Here is a 15304-nt window from a genome sequence, read left to right as displayed (position 1 = left end):
CAGAAGCATGCACTGGAGTAGGTCAAGGAGAATCCAGTTTGCAGAGAGACAAAGCTAGAGCAGAGAAGTAGTCTGATGTAATGATGTCCTTCAGGTCTAGGAAAGCAAATGTATTTTAAATGAACTAAGTCTTTGCCCTTGCTTGCAATAGATTCTCCAAACCTCTCCTTACAAACGGGCACTCCTACATTTATTTCTACACCCTGCTTCCCAGAATTACTGGCCCAATGCCTACTTCCCTTCATTCCCCATCTAAGAATCCCTTTATTTACGCACAGCCAGCACATGGTGGCAGGTAACTCGGAAGACTGTAATGGGAGAATGGTGGTTTCCTGACAACTTCTCCTCCCCCTACCCCCCGTCCTCCTGCGATGGGTCTCCAGAGGGAGATCTCTGCTAGAAAACTTCCCCTGATCTATATTCACTTACTCCCTAAGACTTATCCAGATCTCAATTTTCATTCACCTAATTAGGGATTTATTCCTGAGGGTTAAAATTTTCTAAAATATTTGAAAGGAAGTCAGTTTGTTACTTTAAGTCTTATTCTAACATAACCAACACATGTTCTCACAAGAGACTATAACAGTAACATCCGTATGAGGAAAATGTGTTAAAGGATTTTAAATGAATCTTGTGTATACGGATGCCCTGAAAAGTAACTACAGAACCTAAAATATATTCTAAGTAGCCCACAGCTTTCAATGCAAGAGACAGTAGATAAGTTCTTCCAGGCCATCCACATGGTCTTGACAGGAACTGCTGACCTCAAGACCTTTGCACAAAGTGGGTGGTTTTGACCTTGGGAAGTACAAGTACATTTTAACAATATGCTCATTAATAGTAAAAAAAAAAAATTATTAGGCTTTATTCAATGATTCAATTTAAGTATTTTTTATCAGTATCTTGGAGACAGATCTAATACTTTCTTTAATTTTATTAAGTTTGTCAAGTTATGTCTTATATTTTTTTAAACTTTTAACTAATAAAATATAAAGCTACAAAAATATGTAATCCCTGTCCTCAATTAGCTTAAAATCAAATCTTCTTCAGTCCCTCTAATGAAGGCAATACAGTTTTGCACACAATTCAAAGGTAATGAATGGTTATAACAGTGATAGTAGCATGGAACCCAAATTTATCAAGTGGCAGAGAAAGACTGGGGAGTCTCATGGTTACTTCCAGCTGCCTTATCCAGCTTTCACTGAATTCTTTTCTACTCTGACTTTCAGCCATTCCCTAAACTTAGTTCTTTACTTGATATTCATCAACAATAGATGCATACACACAGGAACAAGCAAATCAACAGAAAACACTCCCTTGAGGCCTCCCGGTGAGCATAGTGTAAGTTACTGATGACCTGGGTGGCAGAGGGCTTTTGCATTGCAGAGGTGCAATCAAGTGAAGTAAACAAAGATCAAAGACACGAGGAAATGCCATCTCCCTTCCCAAGATCTAGGGGGTATGGGTGGGGCTTAGTGGGGCAGATGACATCATATTTGAGAAAGGAGGAGAAAGTGTTTGTTTTTCTAGTTTTACTTAAGAGCAGTAATATTTTAAGCTGAATATCTGTCATTTACAACTCAATATATTTGAGGGATTTCAAATACCTCAAATGGAAAAAGTTTCAAAGTCTCTTCTCTCAAACGGACTTGTAACAATCTCTCTCCTGCCCATTACACTCTAGTCTGCTCACCACTTTACCCACTCCTTCACGTGCCATATTTCTTCTCATACTTTGAGTCTTAAATCAAATATTACTCTTCAGAAATGCCTTTCCTGACCATACTACTTGAAGTATATCCCTCCCTATCTATGAATCACATTATATTGTTTAATTTTCTTCACAGCCTTTATCAATCTCTAAAACTACCTTCACTATTTATGTTTTTTACTCATTTTTATATCTCACTTCTATGGAAGGAGCTCCTTGAGGGCAAGAATCATATCTGTCAGTAATACTAGCACTTAAATTGGTTTCTTGTTCTATAAAAGTAGCTAATAAGTATGTGAACATAAACATAGTCCCTATCCTCTAGAAACTTCAGTTAGTGAGGACAGACAGGCACATCAACAGATAGTCATTAACCTATAAATTAAGTGCAGTGTTAGAGGCAGGTTTTGACTGTTCGGTCAAGAAAGAAAGATACCTAACACATGAGGGAGAGAATGGAGAGGATAGTATACTGAGAAAACATGGTACCTAAGCTAAGCATACTAATAAGTTATTAAGCTGGTCATCTGAAGGAAGGAGAGGACAGCAAAGAAGGTGTAAGGTGAAACTCAGAACAACAAGCAGTGGAACTGTTGATTCAATTTCAAGTTTGAGGTAGGGAGTAACTGGAGGAAAAGCTGAATAGTTTTAAAGGGAGTAGATTAGAGAGGGCACCGTGTGCATGCCAAGAAGTTTGGGTTTAATCCTGGAGTAGTGGATGAAATTAAAGAATTTTAGGCAGTAGTGTGCTGTGGTCAGACCCATGATTTAGATGGAACACTAAAGCAGCTCTGTGAAGGAAGTATTCACAACAAACAAACTAGAATAGGGACCAAGATACTAGGTAGAAGACTGTGAAGATAGTCAGAGGGAGATGATCCATCCCATTAGGTCATGGTAGCTGAGATAAATAAGATGGATAAGGAGGTAAAATTACCAGGCTTTAGTCATTAATCAGCTACATGGAATGAGGAAGAATCAGTGATAAGAATCAGTGATAAGGGAAAACACCCAAATTCTAGCTTAAGCAACTGAGTGTAGGTATGAGAGGATTCTCCAGCAGACAGCCTTCAGACTCCATCTGCACCAGAGGCTCTCCTGAATCTCCAGCCTGCCAGCTCACCGTGCAGATTTGGTCTTGACAGTCTCCATAATTATATGAGCCAATTCCTCATCAAAATCTCCTTCTATATATACACATCCTATTGGTTCTGTTTCTCTGGAAAACGCTGACTAATACAAGTATGGAAGTGGAGCATGAAGTTTTGATGGAGAGCCAAAGCCCACATTTCCAGCCATCAAATTCGTGGGCATATCCTATACACCATTTACCTCTTCAAGGAAGACACCATATGGTCCAATACAGTCACTTCATCCAGCTCAAGAATCACTGAGTGACGAGGAACCTTCTCCATCAGGTTCAAATATTGTTCCTTATCGTCCAGCAAATGAACTTGAAGACAAGGTGCCTCTTCTTTCCCTTGCCCTACCTCAACAGGGACCAGAAGATATTATAAAAGCCTTCATTCAGAAAAAAGAATCAGAGACACATAGCATTCCATAGCAATATTTTCCTGCTGGGCAGGCAGTATGGGCATACCCGCCCCAGCAGTGGGAAAGTTCCTTCATTAGATTCTGATTCTACTCTCTAGGAAGAATATCCTTGACCATTGTTCTTAGGGTGCCTGGCTCCAACCCTGCAAGATTTTTTCTTATTCTTCATCCTCCATGGTCACATGTGAAATGCGTTTGGGGACATATCTCCTTCTTAGTGCCTTCACAGCTTTTCTGGCCCTTTCCTGCTGGTGCCTGTTTGGGAGTTCAGTGATAGTTTCAGAATAACACGATTTGGTTATTTTGACACTGTATTTCTTCAAAAAACTAAATATACATCTTATTTAGCTTTTCTGCTTTAAGTAAAAGTTAGTATAATTGTGGCAGCAAATATGCCCCAAGATTTTTCCTAGGTATATACTACTTAGCTCCATTTCTATGCCTTCTCGCCCTTATACTAACCTCTCTCAACTTAAAGATGGGTATTGTGAGGCCATCTAAAGCAATAAGCATGGGTGAGGCAAGGGCCACCAGGCTGTGTTCCTTTGTTTTGTAAGAAATCTTAATGAGACTATTGCTCTCAAAGCTTCTTTTTAACAAATCAGGACCAGAAAATTTTATTTATTACCATTTTAATATACTATTATTTTACAGCAGTTTTAGGTTCACAGCAAAATTGAGCAGGAAGTACAGAGTTCCCATATAGCTCTGTCCACACTCACACAGCAGCATCCACTAACAACATCCCACACTAGAGTGGTACCTTTGTAACAATGGATGAACTTACACTGACACATTATTATCAGCCTAAGTCCATAGTTCATTCTTGGTGTTGTACACCCTTTGAGTTCTGACAAAGTATAATGACATATATCTACTGTTATAAAATCATACAGAATAGTTTTATTGCTCTAAACATCCTCTGTGCTCTGCCTATTCATCTCTCCCCCAATACCTAATCCCTAGCAACCACTGACCTTTTTACCATTTCCATAGTTTTGCCTTTTCCAGGATTTCATATACTTGGAATTATACAGTATGTAGACTTTTCTGATTGGCTTTGTTCAGTTAGCAATATGCATATAAGTTTCCACATTTCTTTTTTTTTCTTCCCAGCTTTACTGAGGTATAAAAAAATTGTACACATTGTACTGATAAAAAAATTGTACATATTTAGGTTGTACAATATGATTAAATATACATATACATTGTGAAATGATTACCACAATCAAGTTAACTAACTCATTTATCACCTCACATAGGTATCATTTCCTGTGTGTGTGGTGAGAACTCAAAAAATTTCAAGCTTTCAGTACAGTTTTATTAACTATAGTTACCATGCTGTACATTAGATCTCCATAACTTATTCATCTTATAACTGAAAGTTTGTACCCTTTGACCAACATCTTCCAATCTCCATCGGCTTGCCACCCACTACTCTACTCTATGGTTCTACAGGTTTGACTTTTTTACATTCTACATGTAAAGTAAGATCATACAGTATTTGTTTTTCTGTAGTTTGACTTATTTCATGTAGCATAATGTCCTCCATCTTGTCATAAATGGTAGGATTTCCTTCCTTTTATGATGGAATAATATTGCATCATATACCTCTCTCTCACTATATATATATATATATATATATATATATATATATAAACATTTTCTTTACCCATTTATCTGTCAATAAAAACATAAAATGTAGGTTTTAGGTTGTTTCTAATCTTTGCTATTATGAATACTGTTGCAATGAATATAAGAGTGCAGATATCTCTTTAAGATATTGATTTCATTTCCCTTGCATATATATCCAGAAGTGGGATTACTGGATCATATGATCATTCTATTCTTAATTTTCTGAAGAACCTCCATCCTGTTTTACATAATATGCACCTATTTGCATTCCCACCAAGAGTGTACAAGGGTTCCCTTTTCTACATACTTATCTCTTGTCTTTTAACTAAGACCATTCTAACACATATAAGGTAATATCTCATTGTGGTTTTAATTTGCATTTCCCTCATAATTTATGATATTCAGCACCTTTCATGTACCTGTTGGCCATTTGTTTGTCTTCTTTGCAAAATGTCTATTCAGGTCATTTGCCCACTTTTTAATTGGGTTATTTGGTTTGTGTGTGTGCTTTTTGCTTTGTTTTGTTTTGTTTTTGCTATTGGGTAGTGTGAGGTCCTTATTTATTTTGGATATTAATTCCTTATCAGATATACGGTTTGCAAATATTTTCTCCTATTCTATTTTTTTTTCTTTTTTCGCTGCACCTCGTGGCTTATGGGATCTTAGTTCCCTGGCCAGGGATCAAACCTGTGCCCTCAGGGCAGTGAAAGCAAAGTCCTAACCACTGGACCACCAGGGAATTCCTTCTCCCATCCAATAGGTTTTTTCATTTTGTTGACTATTTCTTTAGCTGTACAGAAGCTTTTTAGTTTGATATAGTTCCATTTGTTTATTTTGCTTTTGTAGCCTCTGTTTTGGTGTCATATTCAAAAAAGTCACTTCCAAGAAAAGTGTCAAGAAGTTTTTCCCTGTTTTCTATTAGAGTTTTATAGTTTCAGGTATGGTATTTAAGTCATTAATCCATTTTGAGTTAATTTTTTATGTATGGTGTAAGATAAGGGTCCAGTTTCCTTCTTTTGCATGTGAATATCTAGTTTTCCCAACACTACTTATTGAAGAGACTATCCTTTCTCCCATTGTATATTCTTGATAAATTCATCAAAGATTAGTTGACCATATATGTATGAGTTTATTTCTACGCTCTTAATTGTGTTGCATTTGTCTATGTTTCTGTTTTTATGCCAATAATATACCGTTTTTCTTACTATGGATTTATAGTGGCATTTAAATAAGGATGTGTGATGGGGATAAGGAATCTTGCTTGCTTCCAAGTTTTAGCAACTATAAAGGAAGCTGCTATAAACATCTGTGTGCAGAAATTTTTGTGGACATAAGTTTTCAACTTGTTTGTGTAAATACCAATGAACAATATTACTGGGTTGTATGGTAAGAGTATATATATTTTTGTAAGAGACTGCCAACTTATCTTCCAAAGTGGCTGTGCCATTTTTCAATCCCACCAGCAATTAATGAGGGTTCCTATTGCTCCACACCCTCTCCAGAGTTTGGTGTTGTCAGTATTTTGGATTTTCACCATTTTAATAAGTGTGTAGTGATATCTCATCATTTTATTTATTTATTTTTAATTTATTGGAGTATATTTGATTTACAATGTTGTATTAGTTTCAGGGGTACAACAAAGTGATTCAGTTATACATATACATATATTCATTCTTTTTTTAAGTTATTTTCTCATATAGGTTATCACAGAATATTGAGTAGAGTTCCCTGTGCTATACAGTCAGTCCTTGTTGGTTATCTATCCTATATATAGTAGTGTGTGTATGTTCATCCCAAGCTCCTGATTTATCCCTCCCCCACCACATTTCCCCTTTGGTATCCATAGTTTTTGATATCTGTAGGTCTGCTTCTGTTTTGTAAATCAGTTCATTTGTATCATTTTTGAAATTAGACATATGTGGACATATGAGTGATATATATGAGCAAGTAGGATTTATCCCAGAGATGCAAGGATCCTTTAATATCTGCAAGTCAATCAGTGTGATATACCAAATTAACAAACTGAAGAAAAAAACCATATGATCATCTCAATACATGCAGAAAAAGCCTTTGACAAAATTCAATGCCCATTTATGATAAAAAACTCTCTAGAAAACGGGAATAGAGGGAACTTACCTCAACATAATAAAGACCACATATGACAAACCCACAGGTAACATCATTCTCAATGGTGAAAAGCTGAAAGCATTCCCTCTAAGATCAGGAACAAGGTAAGGATGCCCACTGTTGCCACTTATATTCAACATAGTTTTAGAAGTTCTAGCCACAGTAATGAGAGAAGAAAAAGAAATAGAAGGAATCCAAACTGGAAAAGAAGTAAAACTGTCCTTATTTTCAGATGATATGATACTATACATAGAAAACCCTAAAGACGCTACTGGAAAATTACTAGAGCTCATCAATGAATTTGGTTAAGTTGCAGGATACAAAATTAATACACAGAAATCTCTTGTATTCCTATACATTAACAATGAAAGATTAGAAAGAGAAATTAAGGAAAGAATCCCATTTACCATCACATCAGAAAGAATAAAATACATAGGAATAAACCTACCTAAGGAGACAAAAGACCTGTACTATGAAAACTATAAGACACCGATGAAAGAAATTAGAGATGACACAAACAGATGGAAAGATATACAATGTTCTTGGATTGAAAGAATCAATATTGTCAAAATGACTATACTACCCAAGGCAATCTACAAATTCAGTGCAATCCCTATCCAGTTACCAATGGCATTTTTCACAGAACTAGAATAAAAAAATTTTAATTTATGTGAAAACACAAAAAACCTCCAAGTAGCCAAAGCAATTCTGAGAAAGAAGAACAGAGCTGGGGGAATCAGACTCCCTGACTGCAGACTATACTACAAAGTTACAGTAATCAGAAAAGTATGGTATTGACACAAAAAAACAGAAATATAGATCAATGGAACAGGAAGCACAGAAATAAACCCCATGCACCTATGGTCAATTAATCTATAACAAAGGAGTCAAGAATATACAATGGATTAAAGAGTCTCTTCAAAAAGGAGTGTTGGGGAAACAGGACAGCTACATGTAAAAGAATGAGATTAAAACATTCTCTAACACCATACGCAAAAATAAAATCAAAATGGACCAAAGACCTAAATGTAAGGCCAGACACTATAAAATTCTCAGAGAAAAATTTAAGCAGAACACACTTTGACATAAATCTCAGCAAGATCTTTTTTGACCCACCTCCTAGAGCAATGAAAATAAAAACAAAAATAAACAAATGGAACCTAATTAACCTTACTTCTGCACAACAAAGGAAACCATAAACAAAATGAAAAGACAACCTACAGAATGGGAGAAAATATTTGCAAACAAAGCAATGGAAAGAGATTAATCTCCAAAATATACAAACAGCTCATGCAGCTCTATGTCAAAAAAAAAAAAAAAAAAAGACCCAATCAAAAAATGGACAGAAGATCTAAATAGACATTTCTCCAAAGAAGACATACAGTTGGCTAAAAAGCCCATGAAAAAGTGTTCAACATCACTAATTATCAGAGAAATACAAATCAAAACTACAATTAGGTATCACCTCACACTGGTCAGAATGGCCATCATCAAGAAAGCTACAAACAATAAATGCTGGAGAGGGTGTGGAGAAAAGGGAACCCTCCTACACTGTTGGTGGGAATGTAAATTGATACAACCACTATGGAGAACAGTATGGAGGTTCCTTAAAAAACTAAAAAAAGAGCTACCATATGATCCAGCAATCCCACTCCTGGGCATATATCCAGAGAAAACCATAATTCAAAAAGAGTCATGCACCACAATATTAATTGCAGCACTATTCACAATAGCCAAGACATGGAATCAACCTAGATGTCCATTGACAAAGGAATGGATAAAGAAAATGTGGTACATATATACAATGGTGTATTACTTAGCCATAAAAAATGAAATAATGTCACTTGCAGCAACATGGATGGACCTAGAGATTATCATACTAAGTGAAGTAAGTCAGACAGAGAAACATAACTAATCACTTTAACTTACAATTCCCTAATGATGTACGATGTTGAGCATCTTTTCTTACACTTATTTTCCATCTGTGTATCTTCTTTGATAAGTTATCTTTTAAGATTTTTTGCTCACTTTTTCATCAGGTTGTTCATTTTCTTATTGTTGAGTTTTTAAGAGTTCTTTGATATTTTGGATAACTCCTTTATCAGATAATCCTTTGCAAATATTTTCACTCAGTCTGTGACTTATCTTCTCATTCTTTTGACAGTGTCTTTCAAAGAGCATCAGTTTTTAATTTAATGAAGTATAGCTTATCAATTATTTCTATTGTTAATTGTGCCTTTGGTGTTGTATCTCCTCAAAGCCTATTTAAGTCTTATTTCTTTTTGACTTGGGTCTAAAAGCAGTAATGTTTTCTCACCTTCAGAAGTTCCATATTTCAGTACTTTCTCTACTTCTTTCACTTATTGCTCATATAATGATTCTTTTTTGTCTGACCTCATCTTTTTCTACTCATAACTTGTTAAACTCAACCAGTAAAAATCAACAAATGGTACTAACATTCTGTTTTCCAATCTTTGCTCCTACAACTACAGACAGGAGTCTTGGATGCCTTCCAAGTTATTACAAATGATAGTTTTACCAAATATTCTAGTACTGTGTGACTTTGTCATCATCTTCCCACACTCTGATATTGGTTTCCTATTGCCTGCTACCCAAATACTAAACCAGTTCCACATATTCCAGGTTTTTAAGTTGTAGCACTACATTTCAAGTTTCTAACATATATTATAGTAACATTAGCTACTGAAATAAATAAAACCCCAAATTTCAGTGGTTTAATACTATACAAATTTATTTTTGATTCACATAAGTGTCCATTATAAATGTTCCTGGCTGGTGGTTATTTACATACTGATTATGAATTCCAGGTTACTGTCAGTTTGTAGTTCTACTTTATGCCAGGAAAAGGACTCAGAATAATTTGTTGTATTTGGTATTAGTGGAACATGCAGTGAAGTGGTGGATGTAGAATTCAGTTTGTAGATGATTGTAAAATGGATGGGTTTTGGACAAGGATTGGGAAAAAGGAGCTAAAGACTCTTCCTTTTAAGAACTTTGCATTAGCAGAGGAGAAGAAATCTGGAAAAATTCCTAGAGGGAGACAGAGGGATAAAGGAAGGGGGTTATTCCTGGATTTGTAGTAAAAAGTTTTATAACAAAGATTAAGTTTTGTTGCAAAATATCATTGTATTTTGAGATGGAAGAGACTTAACCATGGCCATATGTTTTTAAGTGCACTTATTTCTTGCTAATATAAATAACTTCCCTCCTCTGAACTCCATAGTATTTAACTGGGTTACAATAATATGCACAGGTATTCTTGACAGATTTCCCCTATCAGACTGTAAGATTCCTGAGGTAGAATCCAGGACTAATTTATGTTTGCATTTGCAGGGTGTTTTAGGAATACTCAAGTGCCTACCTTCTGTATATACAATAGGTGTTGAGAAATGTTCTTTGTATAAATGTTGTCAGAAGTCTTCCAATCCCAAGACTGTTTGTTTATTGAAGTGATTATTTTTCCCTGGAAAGATAGATGATGGTTCTAAGACTACCAATCTTCTTTGTGTTCCATAATTTTCTTCTCTTTTCATATTCTCACTCAGTTTTCTCCCATGTACTACTAGACAACAGACACCACCATCATAATTATAATAAAATCCAACACGAGCTACTTCATAAAGAAACATTTGTGATTAATGTAATAAGATTAAAGAATCATAACAGCCCTAGGAGCCATCCAACCTCATTTTCTGTGATAGCTGCATAATATATCAAACATATCTGTAATACTTTATTCACTTTGGTTGGTGAAATCCCTACTTCTTTTTGTTAAATTGTTAATGGCTTCCCCAGTTGTTTGCTATTTGCTTTTGCCTTGATGGTTTTTACAAGCTTGTTTAGAGCTTTTTATTTAGTTTCCTAAATTGATAACTTCATAGGAATACTACTTATGAACAGGAATCCCTTTGAAAAACCATTTACATCAAAGTTCTCAAATTCAGTGTACCCGCTAAATCTAATCTTGCCTACTCACTCAACAGGTATAAATTAAAATATAATACAGCTTTCTCATCTAGACTGAATCCAAGACCTGAGATTTCACTTGCCATTATGACTCCCTAGTTGTAAACAGAAACTAGATCTACAGCTTCCTTGATTAAAAGAGTCCAACCATCAGTGCCCAATTCAATCCCTACTTTCTCCCAGAAATTTACAAAGATCCAATTTTCCTATGAATTTATAGATCTTGCTTGAGATATACCTTTTATTCTGATGATTATTTTTTTTTTCTCATCTCAGTCTAGATGAGAAAGCCCTATTCTGACGATTTAAATTAAAAATTATTCTATTTGGACTTCCCTGGTGGTGCAGTGGTTGAGAGTGCACCTGCCAATGCAGGGGACACGGGTTCGTGCCCCGGTCCGGGAAGATCCCACATGCCGTGGAACCACTGGGACTGTGAGCCATGGCTGCGGGAGAGGCCACAACAGTGAGAGGCCCATGTACTGCAAAAAAAAAAAAAAATTATTCTATTTATTTAAACTAAAAAAATAATCACCCATTTCTACCACTCTCCACCCCCAGCCACTTGCAACAACCAATCTGTTCTCCATCTATGAGCTTGGTTTTGGTTTTGGTTTTGGTTTTTTAGATTCCACATATAAGAGAGATCATACAGTATGTGTTTCTCTGACTTATTTCACTTAATGCCCTTGAGGTCTATCCATGTTGTCACAAATGGCAAGATTTCATATTTTATGACTGAATAACATTCCATTATATATGTATACCACATCTTTATTCATTCATCCACCAGTGGAAACTTAGGTTGTTTCCATATCTTGGCTATGGTAAATAACGTTGCAAAGAACATGGTGGTGTGGGGGGGATGCATGTGTCTTTTCAAATTAGTGTTTTCATTTTCTTATATAAATACCCAGAAGTAGAATTGCTGGATCATGTGGTAGTTCTATTTTTAAATTTTTGAGGAACTTTCGTACTGTTTCCATAGTGTCCACACCAATTTACATTCCCATCAACAGTGAATGAGGGTTCCTTTTTTTTTTTTTTTTAATTAATTAATTTTTGGCTGTGTTGGGTCTTCATTTCTGTGCAAGGGCTTTCTCTAGTTGCAGCAAGTGGGGGCCACTCTTCATCGTGGTGCGTGGGCCTCTCACTATCGTGGCCTCTCTTGTTGCGGAGCACAGGCTCCAGATGCATAGGCTCAGTAGCTGTGGCTCACGGGCCTAGCTGCTCCGCGACATGTGGGCTCTTCCCAGACCAGGGCTCGAACCCGTGTCCCCTGCATTGGCAGGCAGATTCTTAACCACTGTGCCACCAGGGAAGCCCCAAAGGTTCCCTTTTTTCCACATCCTCACCAACACTTATTTGTTGTCTTTTCGATAATAGCCATTATGACAGATATGAGGTGCTATCCCACTGTGTTTTGTTTTCTAATTTTATTTATTTTTTTATACAGTAGGTTCTTATTAGTTATCCATTTGATACATATAGGTGTATATATGTCAATCCCAATCTCCCAATTCATCATACCACCAACGCCCCTGGCCCCACTGTGGTTTTGATTTGCATTTCCCTGATGATTAATGATGTAGAGCATCTTTTCATGTATCTGTTGACCATTGGTATGTCTTCTTTGGGAAGATGTCTATTCAGACCTTCTGCCCACTTTTTAATCAGATTTTTCACTTTTCTTAAATTTTGAGTTGTATGAGTTCTTTGTATATTTTGAATATGAACCCCTTGACAAATATATTATTTGCTCTTACATTTTCCCATTCAGTAGGTTGCCTTTTTGTTTTGTTAGTTAATGGTTTCCTTTACTGTGCAGAAGCCTTTTAGTTTAACGTAGTTCCAGTTGTTTATTTTTGCTTTTGTTATTGGTGTCAGATTCAAAAAATTATTGCCATGACTTATGCTATGGAGCTTACCACCTATGTTTTCTTCTCTGATTTTATGGCTTTGGGTCTAACATTCAAGTTTTTAATTCATTTTGAGCTAATTTTTGTGTATGGTGTAAAACAGTGTTCAGTTTCATCCTTTTGCACATGGCTGTCCTGTTTTTCCCACACCATTTATTGAAGAGACTATCCTTTCTTCTGTTGTATATTCTTTGCTCCTTTGTCATAAATTAGTTGACCACATGCATGTGGACTTATTTCTGAACTCTCTATCTGTCCCATTGATCTCTGAGTTTATTTTTAAGCCAGTACCATACTGTTTTAATTACTATAGCTTTGTAATATAGTTTGAAATCAGGACATGTGATGCCTCTGGCTTTGTTCTTTTTCTCAAGATTGCTTTGACTATTCAGAGTTTTTTGTGCTTCCATGCAAATTTTAAGATTATTTGTCCTGTTTCTGTGAAAAGCACCATTAACATTTTGATAGGGATTGCACTGAATCTGTAGATTGCTTTGGGTAGTATGAACATTTTAATAATATAAATTCTTCCAATCCATGAGCAAGGTATACCTTTTTACTTATTTGTGTCCTTTTCGGTTTCTTTAATTAATGTCTTGTAGTTTTCATTATACAGGTCTTTCACCACCTTGGTTAGATTTACTCCTATGCATTTTATTCTTTTTGATGCCATTGTATATGGGATTGTTTTCTTAATTTCTCTTTCTGATTGTTCATTACTAGTGTAAAGAAACGGATTTTTGTGTATTGATTTTGCATACTGGAAATTCGCTGAATTCATTTATTAGTTTTAATAGTTTTTTGTTGGAGTTTTTAGGGCTTTCTATATATAATATCATGTCATCTGCAAATAATGACAGTTTTTCTTCTTCCTTTCCAACTTGGATGCCTTTTATTTATTTTTCTTGCCTAATTGCTCTGCCTAGGACTTTTGATACTACTATGTTGAATAAAGTGGTGAGAGTGGACATTCTTATCTTCTTTCTGATCTTAGAGGGAAGGTTTTGAGCTTTTCACTGTTGAATATATTAGCTATGGGCTTGTCATATTTGGCCTTTATTATGTTGATATTTGTTCCCTCTATATCTGCTTTGTTGAGAGTTCTTATCATAAATGAATGTTTAATTTTGTCACATTGACTCATTTGCAGATGTTTAACCATCCTTGCATCCCTGGAATAAATCCCACTTGAACATGGTGGATAGCCCGTTTAATGTATTGTTGAACTCAGTTTACTAATATTTTGTTGAGGATTTTCTCACCAATGTCATCAGGAATACTAGCCTGTAATTTTCTTCTTCTGTGGCATACTTGTCTGGTTTTGGTATCAGTGTCATACTGACCTCATAAAATGTATTTGGAAGAGTTCCCCCTGATTATTTAACTTTTCATGTGGGTCCCTCTCCCTGAAAAACAGTGACTGTATATTTTGCGTCTTTGAATGTTTGAGCATAATAAATTTTCAATGAAATAGTGAAATGTATTGGTGATGAATCATCTCAACTAGAGGGTGAAATGTCTTAGTAATAAGTAATTAAGGTAAGAAAGTAAAGTGTTTATTGTGCCATATTGTGGTGGGAGGATTATATGGGATGCTTGTTAACAACAGCAGATTTTCAGAAGAGGGAAAACTAGGCAAGGAGACTAAGCTGTTAATGTGAGGTAAAGCGAAGGCTTTTTCACAAATTCTTGGGTAGAAAGTGCATCAAGGGGATAGACTGGCAACTGTGGTAAGTGCTGGTGAGCAGTCATATGATAATTATGTTTGACAAGACAGGAATCATTGCAGAATTTCATGAGAGCTATTTTAGTGGAGTGCTGGGTCTAGGGATCTGCATCTTTAACAAGAACCTCAGATAATTTGTATGCAAGATAACTTCAGACAACACTGAGCAACTATTTTTACAAACTTAAGTTGGAGAAAACTTGATACTGGACACAAATCAAATGACTTGATTTTCTGCCCAAATAGATTATTTATTTAGATTATTATAGATTATTCTGCCTAAGTAAGAGGTCTCATTGTAACTGGAAATAACCTGCTATCTAGGTGTTTTCTTTTTAAGTGAAAGGGACTTCAATTAAAACATTAGTAATAAATATTCTAAGTTCCAAAATGTGGCTTTCTATACTTATTTCATGAACACCAGATGTAAGGGAGTTTTTATTGTTGTTGTTTATGAAAAAAGAATTATAATAAGATAAAAACTTCTCATAATGTTTTCCAAATAAGACAAAGAATGAAATATTTTAAGTACAAGAATAGAAAGAAGTGTCAGGTATATGCATGAGAATGAATTTCCAAAGGATAAACATTATAGGAAGAAAATTTTATGCAGATCTCACTGTGTTGAAATTATATACGTATATA

This window comes from Neophocaena asiaeorientalis, unplaced genomic scaffold (assembly GCF_003031525.2).
Source record: "Neophocaena asiaeorientalis asiaeorientalis breed wild unplaced genomic scaffold, Neophocaena_asiaeorientalis_V1.1 scaffold340, whole genome shotgun sequence".
Classification (NCBI taxonomy): Eukaryota; Metazoa; Chordata; class Mammalia; order Artiodactyla; family Phocoenidae; genus Neophocaena; species Neophocaena asiaeorientalis.
Note: the sequence above shows the minus strand (reverse complement) of the source record.